The 20,209-nt window shown below is 46.2% G+C and overlaps 1 protein-coding gene across 1 annotated transcript in view; it reads right to left on the reverse strand.

Moving 5' to 3' along the window:
* SLC7A10 (solute carrier family 7 member 10) overlaps positions 1-20,209 on the reverse strand; it is a 748,564-nt gene that overhangs the window by 104,527 nt on the left and 623,828 nt on the right. The gene's annotated exons all lie outside the window — the stretch shown is intronic.

Consider the following 20,209-nt stretch of genomic DNA (forward strand, 5'->3'; position numbering starts at 1 on the left):
CTGTTAACCGGTTCAACATTTGATCATTTGTTATACTGACTGTGTATTTGGCTGGCCTTCTCTGGCCCTCATTATGAACCTGCATTTTTTCTAAGGATTACTGCATGCTGTAAATAGCATTACTGCCTCAGGATATTCATGGAATCCACCGGATTACAAGGAACCAGCTGGTTTGGGGATAACCAATGTAGAAATCTAGTAATATTGATATTCTGGGTTTCTGAGAAGCCACATACATATATACATCATATATATTTTGTAATTTATGTGCACTGCAGTTTTGAAGATGAAACTGGATTTTATACAGTCATGGATGGCACCCTACTCTGTTATTTCTTTTTTTATAATGCAGAACAGGGGTAATTATTTAACCTTTTCTGCACTACAATGGAAACGGAGTAAGAAAGTAGACATCAGACATTCATTTTCCTGTAGTCAAGTGATGCACTTGCGCTTACCTTCACTGCAGTAAAAAAAACCTTTTACAAAAATTCACAGGGCTTTTTACAATGTTTGCCATCACCTACGAATGGAGGAAGAAATTAGAGGCCTTTTTGGGAGATTTTCAAACGTGTAATTTGGTCGGATTTACTGCATGAAAAATTCCCCGGAAGCACTGCATCAGGTGATCAAAACTCATAATGAGGGCCTGCGTGTTTAAAAAGACCGGGGGTGGACTGGCATGGAGGAAACTCTGGAGATTTCGCGGTGGGCCTCTGCACCCTGGGCCTCTTTTGAGTGTTAACTAACAATGGCCCTCATTACGACCCTGGCGGAAAGTGACTGACCTGACCGCCATAGCGTAAATAGCGTTTCCGCCATCGCACGACGGAGCAAAGTGCGGCCAATTCCGACCCATCGGGCACGAGCACTACGCCATGGCGGAAGTGCAAAGTCCGCGATGGCGGAAATGTCCCCAAAACGCGCCTCACCGCCGTCGTACGGCGCCCTAGGTGCAATTCCGCCACCCATCTTAGCGGTCACTGTAATGAGCGGCAACCGGAAAGTACGGTGACCGTAAACATACGGAAACGGAAGTAAAAACATGGGCCCGGAACGGGAAACAGCACGCCGTACACCTAGAAAATCAGAATTCCCACACAACCATTAAAAATACTACCCTGAGACAAATCCCAACCCGTCATCCACCCCAGTGAAAGCAATAGAAATGGGAAAAGTAGCGAAAAAACCGTGCGACCGCAAGCGGCAGGTCCACTTCTCCCGTGAGGAACTCACCGTGCTCACAGAGACCCTCCAGGAGAATGCTGCCGTCGTCTTCTCCACGCAAATGACCAGGACGGCACTTGCGAACAAGAAGGCCATATGGGCCCTGGTGGCACAGCGGGTAAGTGCGGTGGGGACCGCACCCCGCAACCCACTGCAATGCAGAAAGCGATGGGACGACCTGCGGATACGCGTACGGAGCATACTATCTGCCAATCGCAACATTGCCACAGCTACCGGGGGAGGATCGGAATCACCCATCAAGTTGACCCCCTAGGAAGAAATCTGTGCCTCCACCATTGGAATGGAGAGTATAGAGGGAGTCGGAGGGATGGAGAAAGGAGTGCAGACATCCGAAGAATCTGGCAGGTGGGCCAACTAATACTATGCCAAATCCACAATGTCCAATCATGTGAAGTACCATGTGTCCACATAGTGCAACAGTAACACATGTCCAGGAGAACGTCCACATACATTGGCCTGACAGCGCACTTTAAAACTCACATTAAATACATAAATAATTAAAAACCCTAAAAACACCCTCTACACGTGCAGCAGGCACACCCTAACTGCAGGCTGCAAAACAACTGCATCCTCAATCCACACAAAAATGAAACCACCTCCAAGGCCCCGACCCAAATCACCCTCAGGTACCACCCCAATGCATGTGATACATTGCCATTCCAATTTCCACAGACCCATAAATAACGCTCGCCCTCCTTTACTCCACCACAGGGTCCGATTCAAACGACGAGCTTCAGGACACCCCTACCAGCACACCTGCAAAGAGGGCCAAGACCAACGGCCAAAGACCCTCCACCTCAGCTGCACGCATCAAGACACGGCAGCAGCACAAATCAAGTGGCAGCACACAGGAGGGAACATCAACAGGCACCCCAGCAGCCAGAATGCCCACAACAGCACCACCACAGGTCCCCCCAATGGATGCCACAGAAGGCACTGCCTCTGGTGGCAGCAGCACCATAGGTGACACCCCATTAATGGCAGCATGCTCCGACACAGAAGACGGGGATGTCGAAGTAAGATCCATCCATGACCTGTCTCAATCCCCCTGTTTGTTTCATCCCGTACACCATGAGGATACCACGCAGGGGCACCCACAAGACGACGACTGGCCATCCCCCACAAGCCCTGTGGCAAGGCAACATGAGGTGACCAGCCCCTCTGTGACACCACCGCAAATGGCCATGGCACAGCAGAGGCAACAGTCCCTCGACCAGGTGATCGTGCAACAGCAGCAACTGGCCACGCTCCTCAAGGACCATGCTGATGAATGTGGGGGTACTAAGGCAGCCATAGAAACATCAACTGAGACGCTTAGGGCAGAAATGGAGAGAAGCACCGAGAGCCTGAGAGTACAAATGGAGAGAAGCACCGAGAGCCTGAGGGGGGAACTGCATGCGACGTCCAAAGACGTATGTGCTGAGCTTGCCGCTGTGCGCCGTGTGCTCACTGAGCTCTCACAAACCCTTAGGGACATGCATGGACGTGAGCAGGCAGAGACATCATCCGTTGCAAGTTCCGTCCAGGGCAGCCCCCAACGTAGATCTGGGAGGAACCTGCGCTCCACAGGCAGGGGTGCCCCTGATACCCGGAGAGGGGGCTTGCAATAGCGTCTGCCCACTGACAATGAGCATCTGCGGACACTGGTGTTCGGGGGGGAGGTAGGAGGGTGGAGGGGGTGTGTTGGGCTTACTTGGGTGGCGGGTCGATGGGGTGTGTAACATAATTTCACATATGCTATAAACATTTCACATTCATCCAATGAGATGTGTGGACATTGATCTTTGTGTACGAGGCCTTTATAGGCGTACAGTCCATATTGTGCATGTTCCAGACACACACAGTGCCACAAGTCCCGTGTCCATGTATCAGCCACCAGGCGTGAGTGCTAGAAGCATGAATCTATGATATTCTGTCGAATTTCACGGCCCTCCTGTGCCTCGCGGACTCCTTGAGGTGCTGCCACATCCCCACCCTCATCATGACCATCTTCAGGTGCTTGCAGTTCTGCGTCAGGGGGCATGGGCACATTTCTACGTACGCACATGTTGTGTAGCATGACACATGCCATGACCATCTTTGCAACCTTCTCATGGCGGTACAGGAGTGCCCCGCCAGACCTGCTGAGGCAGCGGAAACGAGTCTTCAGTAGGCCGAATGCCTGTTCTATGACTACACGGGTACGTGAGTGGGCATGGTTGTAGTCCTCCTCAGGCTGGTTCTGTGGGTTCCGGAGTGGTGTAAGGAGCCATCTCTTCAGTGGATACCCGGCATCACCTGTAGGTGGACAATAAAGGACGTTTGTGGAATGACATTGCTACGTACGCGCCCCCCCCCCCTTCCTGCCAGGTCTTTGCCGCATCACATACCCCACATTATCATGCATGAAATGAGACTCACCGAGTAGCCAGGATCTGTTCCCTGCGTGTCGCTCCATGTAGCGTGGTATTGTAGAGTTCCTCAAGACCATAGAATCATGGGTTGATCCAGGAAATCGGGCACAACAATGTGTAATGATCCTGTTGGAGTCAGACACCATTTGTACATTAAGAGAATGAAATTGTTTTCGGTTGCGGTACTGGGCCTCCATGGCATGTGGGACGACCAATTCCACATGGGTGCAGTCGATGGCACCAATGCAACCCGGTATGCCGCCAAGTGCATGGAATCCCACTTTTGTGTTCGTAATTTCCTGCTCCGAGCGTGGTAGAGAGATGTAGTCGTCTGCGTGCTTCAGGAGGGCATCGAGCACTTGCAATAGTGTCCGTGAGAACAGTGGCTGTGAAATGCCATGCAACTGTCCGACTGTGTGCTGGTAGGTGCCTGTGGCCAGGAAGTGGAGTACAGACACCACCTTCAGTAGGGGTGGGATGGCGGTTGGGCTATCTATCATGCTGACAAGGTCAGCCTGTGTCATGTCCACAATGGCGGTTATGGTGTCCCGGCCCAAACGGTAGAGGGTGTGGATCTGCTCAGCAGTGAGGTTGAACGGATGAGCTCGGAGGCGTGGGATTGCGGGCTGCCTGCGTGGTGGTAGTGGCTGTGCTGGTGGGCCTTGCTGGCCCTGCCTTGCCCTCCTCCTCCTCCTGCGTCTCCTCTGTGCGGCCGGTTGTTGTAGTAGTTGGTGTTCGTCTTCTTCTTGAAGTTGGAGTACTTGCAGTGCTATCAGGTCCCCCAGGGCCAACATCGCTAGTCCTGCCGGTAGCATTTTGGAGCGGGTGTGGTTGTGGGAGGGGGTTGGGTGGGCAATTTATGTGTTTTCAGGCTGTATAGCCTCCACCTGTGGTGATTCATTCCACCTGTGCCAGCTGCAATCCCCTTTGGGCGAGCACCGTACCGAGGTTCACCGACGGGCGGGGCGTCCCATTTGTGAGTGAAGCCAGTTGCCATTTACACACACTGCCGCACTACATGGATGGATTTGTGATTTCATGCGGTCACAGATGCCTTTTCGACGTGATGTTGCAAATGAGGAATTCGAAGGACAGCGCTTTCGGTTTTCAGCTAGCGGCGAGGAGACGCCCACAGGTCTGACTGCAAGTATAACGTTCTATTGTTTAATGTCCTTGGGACAGGGGCCATGGCGAGTATGCTATGATTGATATGAATAGTATGGGATGCGCAATAGCGTAGTGGACAAAAAGGCAGGACGTTCCCAAATACATGTTACTTCACAACACTAGAATTCCGGGCTGGAGAACAGTGGATTTTGCAGACTGCATTACGCACAGACTCAATGGAAGTTTCAAATGTGATGTGAGTAAATAATCAGGCGTTTTCATACCGGGATGAGGGAATGATGTATGGATGCATGGACAGATGATTTGATGGAGAGTTTGCCATGTACAGGGCTTTTTGGAATCTATCCACCTCCCCTGCGCTATGTCATGCAGAGCTGCCATAGTGGGACCATCGTCTTTCTGCCCTTTTTGAACCCTCCCTGTCTCGACGCGCCTTCAGGCACTTGTGTCTATGCACGTTACTAATCCCATCTGATGGATTCTGTCTTCACAGACGCATGCACACAAACACTCGTTTGTAATGCTGTTTTCACCTCGATTTTTATGGTTGTGATTCGCAAGTGATTTTTGGGTGGGTATATTCCTTTTGAGTGGGCTAGCATGCATATGGCTGTAGATTTAGTGTGATCATTGGAGTGAGTTATACAATTGTAGTTCTGATGCCCATACTATTCTTTTTCATTTCATTTGGGTGACAGGTATCTCCTCCCCTTTTGCCGCTGCCATCTGTACGCCACTCCTGCAGATGGCTTTTACTCCCGACACCTGCTGCTTCGTGTCAATCAGTGGAGCACCATTACGATCTTATGGGACGATCGCCAATGGGCCACATGCCCTTACGCAGTGCTAGTGGCTAGGAGCAACATATCGTCCTTTCTGCTGGACTAGTGCCTACCTGATGGGACGGCCCTGCGGTTCTAGGCGCTTCCGTGTTGCCTTTTTGGACGTGAGTGTAGCCCCTGTGTACCATGATGGAACAGGGCGTCACACAAGCAGAAGCTGGTCATTTCTTGCGGATGCAGCCCACAATACTGGAATGTATTTAGGAGTTCATGACCTAATGGCTGTATGGCCCTTGGTGGTTTTGTGGTGCATTAAATGTCTATTCTGTTTTTGTTTGTCTCATTTTTCTGGTCATGTTGCTGTACTTGGACCTTCAAATGCCTGTGCTGCATCAGTGCGGCAATGGTGCCATGGCAGATATGGATGCCCACTCACAAGGCACTTGGAGCCCCTGGATTCATTTGTTTGTTGGCATGCATGGGTGACTTGTTCATTTCACTGGTTGCATAGTGTGACTTCATTGCACCTACGAGGAGTTGTGCAATGTGGCCAGGGAGTAGTGTACAGGCACTCAGTAGGGCCGTTTACGGTTGATTCGCGATGCCGTACTTCTCACCATGGCGGAATGGTACTTTCCGCCATGCTTGATGGCGTTAGGTACATGTCCGCTAGGGTCGGAATTCGCGTACCGTTGCGCCATGGTGGTAATTACGGTTTGGCATGGCGCGCGTGCGCGTACTTGGTGCAGTTAGCGTTGGCGTTCGCTACGGTGTCGCTAATGGCATCGTACTTTACGGTGACGGGTCGTAATCGCACCGAGCGCTATTCGATGGCGGTATTGCATTTCCGCCATCGTTTTTCGATTTCCGCCAGGGTCGTAATGAGGGCCAATGGGTTGTTTGGTGTCATTGTACCTCTTTTGTGTGGTAACCAATTTTATTTCCCCATTTTCTCCTAAGAAAAAAATGGGGCTTCCTGAAAATGTGTAATATGGGGGCACTTTGAACATTATTTCCAGGGCCTCTTTTGGTTCCCAGTCGACCCCTGAATACAATAATACAATTTGAGTTTACAAACAATGCACGAAAATCCTAACCATGATTTTTTGTCAATCTACAATTGATGAATTGCACAACATAAGAATCAAACACTGCCAGTCCTAAACATTGCATCGCAAACGTTTTTGCAGACTTGAGAAAAGTCGTATGTGAATAAGGTAAAAAGAAAGACATATTGGGGTCAGTTCCCAAACATGATAGCAGAATGCGAGGGGAACAAAGTCTCTTGCGCTACGGTTCCGGAAAGGATCTCCCACAGGTGAGAGCCCCGATTCAGCAAAGGAGGGACACGGTGAGTGAGCATTGCAGACGCAATGGTGATGGGGCCGATATCAATTCTCTCTAGTGCTACGGGGAGGGAACGACCTCTGCAGTGCGTCATCTCTAGATGTTTGAGCCTTGGCGTTGGAGGTAGTCTAGATAGTCTGGTCTAGATAGTCAACACAGCAAGTGCCGCTTTCTAGGGCAAGTTCCTTCCCTAATTTCGACTGTAGCACTCGCGAGAGACACACTGGCAGAGCCCTAAGTATGTAGGTCTCTACTTGAACATTTAATTGCAGAATTGATCACCTTGTAGGGAACTATAATATTTACAGATAATACGTACATTTTATCCTGACACTGACCCAACAATAACATCATAGCAGGAAGAACACAAGGGGCAAACTGACAAACAGGAACAAACGTGCAGGAATATTCAAATAGGACGGATCCAAAACACCTCTGGACTAGGTCATCACCCCAGCAGAGTGCATTAATACTACAATTATGCAGCCTTTAGTCCTTTAAACAAGAACCCAAGCAAGAAACTCACGAACCTGGACCCTCTCTCATAAGGTTTCCCCATCACCAAGACCAATGACAAAACCCAAGCATGTCAGACTAACTTTGCTTGCAAACGATCTGCCTACTAACAACCTCACGTTTCATCCTCCCTCAGTCAACACGTGCTCACCAACACAAACTGCTAAACAAAATCCTCACCCTAGTCACAACACTACAAGACTCCAAACAACTTGTGAATCAGTCCACTGGCTAAATCACCCAGATCCTTCCTAGCGCCCCCATTTCTCCCACCTGAAAAACAGAACAGCTCTGGGCTACGAACCACAGGCCACCAATTGAACAGACCCACAATACATGCACCAACATTAAAGCAAAACACCTGGTCTTCTCCCTTTACTCCCATAACGTCCCCACCCCCTCTTTTTCCATGGAGACTATGAAAAGGGCAGCGGTGAGCGGTACAAATTCAAGTAACATAACAATCGAAGAGATGGAAACCAGTTTTGTAGCTACAATGGTGAAACTGGATAATGATTCAGATTTTGTGCGCATCATAAGCCAAGAGATGTGGGGACAGCCGTCGGTCCCTGATACTTGCCCACATTCTCAAAAAAAGGAAAGGGCCATCACATTTTCCCACCATTTTTTATTTTGTACATCTATAGATTCAAATACAACCAAATTTGACCCTATTATAAAGCATACACTATTATTTGACAAATAATCAAATTTAAAATCAGTAATTATAACAATGCTCTCTATACAACATCTTTCCGAATTGTCTCTTCGTTAAAGAACAAAAAAAAAACCTGCCTTTGCACAAGGTCAGGTGCAAAAGGATTTCAGCTTGCTTCTAGATTCTCGGCCTGATCTGGAGTTTGCTGGTAGTGGTAAAATAGCCGATATCTTACCCAACATAAAAAAAGCTTTGCACCGTGCCAAATTCTGAATTTCAGCAGTGAAAACTCATCTCTTCCACCAGCTTTTGCAGGGTAGGAATTTCGGGCACAATTATTAGATTCCCCAGCAGTTTCCAATACATTTATAAAATATTGTGCGGGATGTTTTTTAAATAACATTCGGCGTACAGAGTATGTGAATTGGTGGTGAGGCTATCAACAGCACTACCCCAGGCAGCGAATCCATAGAACGTTAGTGTTATGTGCGCATGCCTTCCGCCTTCATAAGAAGGAGACCGAACCTGACCCCTGACCTCAACGGGAGTGCGTATGGCAGAGAGACATCGTGGTTTTATTCAAGATTGGAAAAGATATTTATTCGGGGAGGTTTTCCGGTGAATGTTGGTGCCTTGGTCTGAAGAAAAAAAATGTGCTTCAAGTAATGCGATGGAACGAATTGTATCATAGTTTGTTAGTGATGATGTAAGTATAGTAGCAGTAAACACAATTTATTTCGGTATTCAAACCATAAAATCGACATAAAACATCAAAAGGAAAATCCATCCCAGTGTCATAAGGCAAAAGTGACGTTGGTGGTGTTTGGTGTTATTTTTCTCATGATTGCTATATGTTAGTCACCCCAAAGTGTGTCCCGTTTCTTTAGCACATATGTAGTACATAGCAGACGATAGGCATGAGGCGCAGGGGAGCGCAGCGCTGCATGACCCCTTTTCTGCTTTTGCTTCAGCAGCGCTTCTCACGAGAAATCCCTGCTGAGCCTGATGGCCGAGAGAGTTGTGTTAGCCCGCCACCCACTCCCAGCCTCTGCCAGCATCGCCACCCACACAGAAACATCAGTTATACATACTTGCCAACCCTACAGATTTATGCAGTAGGCTACTGCTTTTGAAGCAACCATACCGCCTACAGATTTCAGTGACAGATCCTACTGCTTTTTACAGTGGCAAGTAATGTATGTGATTCTAAGGCAGGCTCAGTCTGTCTATATAGTGGACTGTTAGGTGACTACTTTGATTGCACTCAGACACACCCACTGACCCGACAGCTGTGTGACTCTGTCCTGTACTCTTGCCGGTACACCACTTAGGTGAACCAGCAGTGAAAGCAAGTGGCAGAGTGTAACACCATCACACAGCATCTGCCGACAATTTGGTGTTAGCATTCAGAATGATACATTTTTGACATTTCAACATATTTCCATGTTGTGCTGTTTGTATGTTTTCTATTTTCCTGTGACGTCATTGTTATGGGAATTATTATTTTTCAAACTTGAAAAATCCTACCTCTTTTTGGTCACAGAATGTTGGCAAGTATGAGTTATATGTACGCACTCATTACAAAGGTAGAGGTTGTTTAGCAAAGCACCAAACAGTTAAACGGACAAGGGGAGAGGAAAGGGGTGAAACGTTCTACCCTCAACTCTGAACGGAGAACCTGCATGCCGGAACACTAGAGCACGCCTCTCCCACAGACACTGACAGTGTCACACATGCTCATCACATGCTGCACCTGGCGTAACATGGGGCTGGCCTTGGGCATGCAAAGCTGGAAGTGTAATTTTAAAATGGCATACAATGGCAGTACCAAGGCAAATTAGTCTGTTCCCCAAAATTTGGGCGATAGCCAGTATTTTTACCAACTTTTTTTTTACTCAGTCATTTTTTATTGCATTTTGATTACCAAATTATTTCCATGGTAATGCAGGGGAGGTGTTTGGGGGAGGCAATAAGGTCTGGGTAGAGCGCGGGGAGTAGGTGGCGGTGCAGGGTTGTATGGCTTGGGGGAGTAGAGGGGCGCAAGGCTCACCCGCCATCCCCCCACATTTTTGCAGCTAAAGAAATCGGTAAAAATACGGCAGTAAAAATATAGCACAGTAAAACATCTATGGTAAAACACATGCAACCCATTGCCCAAGTCTTACTGAAAATGAAAAGAACCCTTTAGTTGAAAGTGAGGAACATCATGTCAACGGAAGAAAGGCAAAGACTTCCAACTCTAAAAAAATCAGACTCTCATTCCAGAAGATTAAGGGAGCTGTATTGTCCTGATGGATAACTCAAAATATGAGAAGGACATCATTAAACAGGCACTTGCATTACTCTTTAAAAAAAGCTGCGCCCAGTCAATAATGAAAGAAATCGCTGATGTGGTTACCAATGACCTAGAGTCGGGTGTATTAGGTAGTAGAAAGCCAAATTCCTATTAAACCTATAGCCAATAATTCTGGCGTTCTATATTCGCCCACAAAATCCAAGTTTTTATATTTTATGTTGCTCTAACTGAACATATGGGCTCGGAATGTGGGCCTTTACCAGCCATGTCTGCCCCCCCCCCCCCACAAGGTGATGGTAGGCATTCGCACCCCAGGGTTAATCCGGGGTGCGAATGGTTTATTCTTTTTTTTCAGGAGTTTGACTCCGCGTATTGCTCGACACCAAACTCCTGAAGAAAAAGAAAAGATGGCTGCCGCCATGGGAAAAACGACGAAGTCTCTTTGACATTTCTATGGTGGTGGCCACAGGCAGGAGGCGTACCGGGACCATACTACAACACCCTGGGGACCATACTACAACACCCTGGTACAGCAGGTAAGTGGGGGGAGAGGGAGGGGATGGGGAAGGGTATGTTTTATTTTTGGGGAAGGTGGGTAAGCAACAGGGAGAGGATCCCTGTTGCCTCACCACATAAAAACAAAAAGATGCCGCGCGTCCCAGTGAAGTGCCTTGGGTGGATGGAATCTGCAGGCGGTAGGTACACTGTGAATTCTCGCTTGCTGTTCAAGTCAGCTGATTGGCTGAGCGCCCTTCCCCTGGTACAAATTCCCATAGACTTCTCCATCAGGGACTGTTCATAGAATAAAATGAGCAGTAAAAGAGCACAGTGCTGAGCATTCCTTTTCACACAGAAAACATGAGAAAATCTTCACTTTAAACTCTTGTGGCTGCAGGAACAGTTCTAAGGAATGCAGTGTTTTTATATCCACCTTATCTACAGATCAAGAAATTAGGTACCAGACCAGACATATAAGAGTGCATATCGAAAAACTGTTGGCCATTCTCGCTGTACTGGGAAACAACATTTTAAGCATGCACAAGTTACTTACGTAGCACAGGTGCACGTAATGATTTTGCAATATTAATGCACGAGCCATCTTAAACTGTGAACCATTTAGTATGGAAAACATACATGGCAGTGTAGGGGAATCCTGAATTGCAAGTCACATCTCACAACCTGAAATGAGGATGTGATGTTTAGCTGTAAGTTCACACCGAATCTAAAGATGTTTATAGGTTGGCTTAAAATTCCATTGCTGCCACCAGCTTTGCTGTACCAAATATATTGTGTGTGTGTGTGTGTGCGCGCATCTCCCTGGCAGCCACACTCATGTAATTACCTAAAGGCATTGCAATGCACAATTGGACTTAAGTGGGGCATTTTTCGCCACTGTGGACATGCAGGACCCCTCAGAAAGACTTAACGTCTCAGGAATTGGATCTGTGCTTGAACCCCTTTACGGGTTTGTGGAAAACACCATACAACGCTCCTGATCACACAGCGACGTGAAGACACGCGCAAAGTACCAAACGCATATGAATAACTGCGCAAAGGTAATGACAGATTGGCGATTTCGGGGTGCGTCGATCGCAGTTAGGGGTGCGTGTATGCAGATTAGCGGGGTGCAACCGCTGTTTACAGGGATTCACATACAGATTTACTGGGGAATTACTTGAGTTAGGGAAAATGGTTTGCATATTGTCGGCTGCTGTGAATAGTTACGGGGCACCCCATGCAGTGTTGCTGGGGTGCTGAGTTGGTTGCGGGGGACCCCACGCAGTATTACTGCAGTGTATGGATTCGGGGACGAGGAGCATGCAAAGGTAGGCATTTCTGCCTAGATTTGCTTAGCGTAGGGACGTGTCGGCGGCTTTCCACAGGCAACTCTATTTTCTTTGCGCATCGGGTTAGTTTGTGACTCAAAATCCATGAATACGAGGAGCACGTAAAGGGTCCTGTGCTTGCATGTACACGCAAAGTTGATTTCGGCACGAGGGGCTTTGCCGGATTTTTGCACATTTTACTATGAAATAGTCCCTAAGTCATTACACCATTTGTAGAACAAACTCCAACATACATAAGAGAATCCATGCATTTGATCAATGCAATTGAGAATAGGGAGATTGGTCCTATGATTTAAATCTGGGGTACATGTGATATCTCAATCCTCTATACAAACCTTCCACAAAATTACGCCATTGAGATAGTGTTCTATATTCTGGAGATGAACGACGATCAGATCAGTTTACCACATGGATTCTTAATGGACTTGACAGTGATAGCACTAACAAAGAATGTCTTCATATTTAGTATTAGTCTCCATGTTTAGGTGAAGGGAATGACCATGGGCTGAACCATCGCTACTTCTGTAGTAAATCTGCATATGGGAAAGTATGATATTTTTATGGTGTGGACATTAACTGAGGAAAACCTCAGACGTTTCCAAGAATGGTTGGATGATCAAAGCCCCCACATCAAGTCCACGATGCGTTGGAATAAGTAAGTGGTGGCATTTCCTAATCTAGTACTATAACATGAGTGCAGAGTTTACAACTTGTCTGCAATTAAAACATAGGCCTACCCTACTGTCCATGCAAGCAGCAATACAAACAACAAGGAAGTTTGGGTTTTGCAAACTCAGCCAACATGACGCTGGGACTGTTGACTGTGGAAGAATCGAACACTATCCCATGAAAATGATTAGTTCCGTCCCAGCCTCACAATACCCAGAGGAGAACACTCAAATGCCCAAGGGGTTCTCTTCCATTTGGTGCCAGAAACTGTAGCATTCAGACATACCAGATATACCATATTGGCCCAATGAAAATCAAAATGGCCACCTCCCTACGTATAGCCTCCACTCCACTAGGTAGACCCCATGGAGAGGCCCTGGAGAAAAGCCAATCACAATGGGTTCCTCTCCCTCAGCTTCATGGGCATGCCAATAGACAGAGATCAAACCCACGGGAGGGGCATAAGCCATATACAAGGCCAGAGCTCACAGCCTAGTATGTGGGTCATTGGAGTAGAGGAAGGAAGGTATTTGGAGATAGTTGACAAATGACAGAAGAAGAGTCACATAGACTGGTGGAGGACATTGGAGTGGCAGAGTGTGGTGGAGGCAGAAGGGTGTGAAGCTAGGAGGAGAGATGACCGCAGTAATATGTACAGGAGGAGCCAAGTACCCCTACTCCCCCCGCCCATATTACCTGTCTGTTGGAAACCAGAGTATGAGACATACACGGAGCAGTTGAACAGACAAAGAGCAGAGTATGGACTCTGTGCAGTGCCAGTGAAAGTACCGATACCTAAGAAGATCTGCAGGGCAAGGTATCCATTGAGAAAACCATACCTACATATAAGAGAATATGATGGCCATTTGAATGAGATTCCTGAAGAAGCAGAGAAGATAAATGGCAAAGATGAATGGTGACGTCACACAGAATCGAGCTGACGTCTGTAGAAGAGATGCAGAGACCAGAGAATGCAGATATTCTATAAGGCATCAAGAAAGTATCAAGGATAAGTGACATCTTGGGATCAAGGTGAAAAAGCTTATGCCATAGAACCAGATGAAGATATTAAGCTAGTTTATACGTGTACAGATGCAAAAGAAATGCAAGCAGGCGAAGTAATCTTGACTCTAGCTTTATAGTAAATAGATTGTGGCAGGCGCCAATATATATGTATATGGACGAGTAAAGGATGGATGTTTCCACCGGGCATTATAAGCAGTGCTGGACAGTAGCAAGAAGGCCTCATTTCAGTGTGTCGCAGTTAAAAAGCAAATTGAATTACAAAATGAATCCCAGCAGAAGGAGTTAGATGAGCCAAAGAAGCCAAGGTCTTATCAAACTGGAGTGAACTGACATTGGATACAAATCGTGTGAAAGAATAAAAACTCCTGTCCAGAAAGCATGATCAAAACAAAAGACGTCAGAGGACTATTATAAAATGGTATTTTAATACACTAAAAGCTTGATTCCATGGTCTCCAGTCACGTGGAAGAATGAAGTTGGACGATTGAAGTGGTCACACCTACGCACGAGGGCAGAGTGTGCCCACACTCCTTAAAATTTCTCAGAACACTGTACAAACTCAAGGCCGAGTTCAAAGCCCTAATTGACGCTGGACCATTGAAGTGATGATGGATTGATTTGCTAATTGGTGGGAAGCTAGTGATAAAACGAGCTTACCTGCACCTGGATGTTCAGTCTGCAAGCTGCTAGACGTAGGTGGAAAAGTACTGGAGGGGGTTAGAAGCCAATCAATTGTAGACAACCACGTAATTAAGGTTCCTATAGTTTGTGTAGACAATGGGACGTCGTGTATTTAGTGACGTTCATAGTGGCCATTTTAAGGGGAGGGCTTAGTTGCCCCACCTGATGCTAATTACCCTATCACTTTCCTTCACTGTTCTATACTGATATGGAACTTATACTTAGATATTCACTTAGAGCCTATCACTTCCTCCAATAGGTTTTTTTAGTTTGCGACGGAGGATGACGTTGGTAATGACACAGGTCAGCAAGCCACTGATGACGATTCTGCTTAATATAACCTCTGTTTTTTGTAAGATTTGTTGAGTAAGAGGATCTAGCGAGTGCTGATGTTCGTTGTACCCCCTGTTTTACATAATTGACATTAAAAACAGACTTCCTTTTGCCAAACTACCTGAGTCATTTCGATTATTGATGTATGAATAAAATCTGCATCGCCATCCATCTCAAGGGTTAAATGCTATTTATCAAAGGGGCTGCGATATCCAGTTCAAATATCTGCCAGATGATCATCAGAAGGAGAAGGTTGGGAGATATATTGGAGGAGATTGGGGAAACATCAGAGGTAGGAGGTTGGAAGAGGAATTTGAGGAGGTTTGAGAAACACCATAGGAAAGAGGTTGGGAAAGGTAGTGGAGGGTTGGAGAGACATCAGATGAAGGAGGTAATAGGATCGTCGGGGGAGGGTGAAGAGGTATCTGAAGGAGGAGGTTGGAGGACCTTTCTTTAGGAGGTCAGACAAAAAGCAAAAGGTGGGGAGAGATAAATTGCCAAAAGAATAATATTTGGGGGAAGTTGGAGAAGTAGCTAAAGGAGAAGTTGGATACAGGTTCAGAGAACACATAATGGTATATATGCTGATTTTCTGAACTGAAGGGTAAGAGCCCAGGTGGGAGGGAGTACATAAAAGAGCATGGCATGGTGACAAGAAGGGCAGACCAGCAAGCAGAAACCAGGTACCATAGCTACACTCTTCTGGATCAGGTACTTTGCATCCTTCCCTTCCCCAAGAGTACCAAAGGCTGCTGATGAGCCTAGAAGAGAATGAGCTGGAAGAAGAACCAGAGAATGCGTGTTCATGTTACAGGGTCTTATTCAGGAAACCCGGCCAGATTCCAGACTCCTTCTCTTTGTGGACTTAAAGACTATATCCAGGGACTGTGGCAAAGGGGACTCGAGAACTACCCTCGAGAAACCTGCAGTGATTAAATGACTACTTCTCAACAGGAAGACACGGATGAGTAGTGGCTAAATAGTATACTTAGCCTGACTCTACTACTAAACCAGCAGTGATCCTAATCAGAAAGGTGAAAGAGGCACATCCTGATAGCTATACCTCTTTCACCTCTTTTGGTAACATGGGCAGGCTATATCTTCAAGGGAGCTGGCACAGTTGCAACACCAAACATCAATAACATGGTGGTACCAAAATAAAAGATTTGATTAAAAGAATAGTGCATTTAATAAAACAATCCATGCAAACAACTGATTAAATACAATAAAGACCTCACCCACGCAAGGGAAACACAGAGAAAGCAGTGGGGTGTCAATGTTGAAGGATATGTTCTCAAAAGACAAACAAGAGGGCTTAAAGGTTACTAGGGTCCCTTAAATTGGACAAGGAGGACATGGCCTCTTCCATATGGAACTAGCAAATTTGTTTGAATATGTTTGTTTGCATGAAACATTTGCTTGTTTTTCACATGTGTGATTGGACCTTCAGGGCACTTTGCCCGCATACTTTTCAAAATACTGAACAGGAAGAGCGGTGGTTGCGGGGGTGTCCCCAGCTCCACATGTTCAGTATTTTGGGGTTTCGGGGGTGTCTCCCACTTCCATAACATTGGTGGCGGAGGACAACAAAAAAAAATGAATGTTCAAAACGTGGTCCCGAGCAGTTATACTGCGGCCAGTTTGCCGCAATCAGAAAATAAAATGAACGAACAACCCAAATCCTACAATATACCTTCAGGTAATTTCTTGGGTGCTCGAGCATCGAGCCAGGCTTCTAGGTGCTTTTACTGTGATCAAGCCAGTGTCGGCAGGATCTATGTGATTATTGCGACGGCTGAAAATGCTGACTTTTTTTTAACCCTTTACACTACATATATAATGGGGGAGACCCCGCAGACCCCAAATTAATATTATACTTTAAACCCCCTCACATATATATGTGGTGTAAGGGGGGTTTAAAAAAAAAATGCATTTTAGGCCGTCGCAATTCCCAGGTCGACATTTTTGTACGATTCCAAGTCAGCATTGAGTCGGTTTACTGTATGGGCTCCTGTTTGGTTGCATAACAGTTTGAGATGTCTCGACGATGGGTTACAACAGTTCAAGGTGGTGGTCCCGTTTTTGTCAAAATAATGATTTTGTTGTGTCAAGCTGGTGTTCAAGATGAGCGAATAAATGGCTTCCAGCAGGTCAATTCAGAGTTCGAATCAGTTGCTTACACCGTGTGGATTTGACGTTAAGGTTGGGACAAGGGGGATGGCTCCAATGGGTCAAGCCAGCATTTGGATGTCTCAAAAGACTGGTAAGCAGTTCAAAGGTGCGCAGAGTTCTCAAAGCAGCTCCATGGGCCTTGTAATAGCTGGAAGTGCATTGAGTGGTATCCGACAAGCTCAAAGGTACCTCAATGCAATGAAACTGTTTCTTAGTTGCTAGGAGGCACAATCCAGAGTCTCCAGGGACAATGTGAGACCTTAATTCTGCATTTCCAATTCTGAAAGTAAGTTGTAGGGCACCTACAGCGTGTCCATCACCACCAGTAAGCAGGATACCGGTTCCAGTGCACAGGCAGCAGAGAAGACTTGGCCACTCATTGTCACCCATACTGTTCCCTGGCAATGGTTACGCAGCAGAGCTTGCCTCTGCCTTAGATGCCTTATGTCTTCACCTCTATGTCAGAGGACTTTGGAATAAGCTGTATTCCAAACAGAGGTCCAGTGAATCTTTCTTCTTGTGAGAGCGCAAAGATTACTCCACTAACAAGATGGTTTCCTCTCTTTTTCTTTTTAAAGGCAAAATGCCACAGGAGATTGGTCCAAAGTAAGTCTGCTGTAAGGGGTCCAAGCCTGGCTGTTGTACAAGTGTGCTTTGCCTTCTGACATCATACCCAAAGAGCTTTTTCTGCAGCAGAGGCGTAGCCAGGATTGTCTAACAAGTGGGGCCTGAAGCTAATGTAGTTGGGCCCACCAGAGTGGCATTAACATCTGTAAATGCCCACACATTGCTGCTGAGTGGGCATTTACATATTTTGGTTGGGCCTTGTCCCTCAGGGCCTACCCTGCCTACGCCTCAGGTCTGTAGGAAATGACGTTGTAAGGGAGGCATGGTATTGTCAGGGGTTTTGACCCATGTTCGAGTTATTATGCTGCAACATTTGGTGCTGTGGGCTTAGGAAATCCAAGATGGCGGAAAAGCCCACATTTGCGACAGGATCGAGGAAAATCTGGAAAGAGAAAGAGCCTAAAATAATGTTCACAATGAAACTGGCTGAGCTGTGGATGTCAGCAGCCTAAGTTAAATTGGACTGAAAGACGCTAAAATATAAATGTTTAAAATAAATGAGTGACCTACTGTTGAGTGCCACATAGTTTGCAACTGTTAAATGTCATAGTTTTGAACTTAGAATCAGCGTTCTAGCTGCATGTGTAAAAATTGTAAGTCTGATTTGGATGAAGAAAAACTGGAAACAAAAGTGACATTTGGCTGAAGCCTGGCTTGAAGAGAGTGAATTCTGCCCAGCAACTACCCCCGACAGGAGTTGAAACTTGCTCAGCCACTCTTCCAAGGCCTGGCTGCATTCTGCTGCCCCCACCAAAAGGAGATGACACCTCCCTGATTGAATCAGGGGAGGAGCACCTAGGACTGGAGGGAAACAGAACAATGAGCCTTCCTGGGCTCAGGCAAATGTTAAATTAGGGGGGGTCGTAAATGGCTTCCTCTTGAGAGAAACTGGGAGGGGCAGTGCCTCTGTGAGCAACTTGAGTTGGAGGAAGTGGACAAACCAGAAATTCCACCATGTGCTTTGGGAAACCACACCCCTCTGGGCCAGAATATAATTTTAAAAATTCATGGTCCGGACTTGTCAAAATTATATAATTAATATCATTATTCTTGTGATTTTTCTGTGCACATTTTAAGAGGTGTTAGAACTCTGTACCACGTTCTGAGGCAAAACCCCATGAATTATGGAGATTGCAGACACGGGGTTCACGCTAGAAAAATGAAAATTCACTGGAATATGTGTAGAGAGATGGTGTACATCTGTGTAATTTTGGGTAAAAATCCAATATTGGTAAACCAACTAAAAACAAAAATAAGTTGCCATTTTTGAACCCTGGCTCTTAGAAACATTGAAGTACAGTGGTGATAGTGAGGATCCTTGTGGTACTCCACATTCGTTGACTCGTGGGGTGGATTTGAAGGGTTTGATCCAAACGGTTTCAGTTCTGTCTGCTAGGAATGATTTAGTCCAGAGTAGCGCTGTGTCTGTTATGCCTATGTCTTCTAGTCTTTTGGTTAGGGTGTCATGGCTAACTGTGTTGAAGGCTGCGGAGAGGTCGAGCAGAATAATGACTGATGTTGTGTTGGAGTCTGCGTTTGTTTTTAGGTGTTTTTTGGTGTACATCTGTGTAATTTTGGGTAAAAATCCAATATTGGTAAACCAACTAAAAATTAAAATACGTTGCCATTTTTTAACCCTGGCTCTTAGAAACATCAGAGTTGGAACAGAGACGTACCCGAAGTAATATATGATATGATATGTACATGTAATGTCAACCACTTGTGTATTTGGGAAATATGTTTAGTTATGAAAATGATTTTCTAAGGTAAAAGCAAAGGGGAGTGTTCTTTCTTTGGAGCCATAAACATGACACTTGATGACATAGGATGACTCACTGCTCCCTTCTCAAATCAGGTCAAAGAGAAATCCTTGACCTATCAAATCGTGAGTGGGTTGGGCATAGAAAGTTAGCATCCACACCCATTTTCAAAAGACATAAAAAGAGCCACTGGAAGCCAGACAGGGGCATTCATTTTTCCAACCTTCAACTGAATTCCTGCGCAGCACGCTGACGGAGATCTCCAGAATCAGAACTCCAGAGATCCAGACTAACTCCAGAACAAAAACTCCAAAGAGCTGAACTCTTCAGCAGGCCTCAAAATCTTTTGCAAACTATTCAACCGCCGGGCTGTGCGGTTTGATGCTTGCTAAGGATCCTGTGTCTCCAGAACAGAACCAGAGACCCAGACCAGACCGCTGTGAACAGAACCGGTGCCTGATTGACCCGCCGAGCAGAGAGAACCGCAGCTAAACTTGTTGACCAGATCCGTGACGAGGCCTTTCCTTTCAAATTTATAGTGTGAGTACCCAGCTAGAACGGTGCAGAACCCATCTCTTAGCTTAAAATAATCTGATTCAAAACATTTAACCTGTCCAAAACTGCATCATAGAATCGGGTGTCCCTTCTCCGATTTTAAACCTGTAAAAGTGTAATTTGCCATTTTGAATCATTATTTCATTTCTGAAAAACTACCTTCATAAAATC

This window comes from Ambystoma mexicanum, chromosome 1q (assembly GCF_040938575.1).
Source record: "Ambystoma mexicanum isolate Mex_15411 chromosome 1q, UKY_AmexF1_1, whole genome shotgun sequence".
Classification (NCBI taxonomy): Eukaryota; Metazoa; Chordata; class Amphibia; order Caudata; family Ambystomatidae; genus Ambystoma; species Ambystoma mexicanum.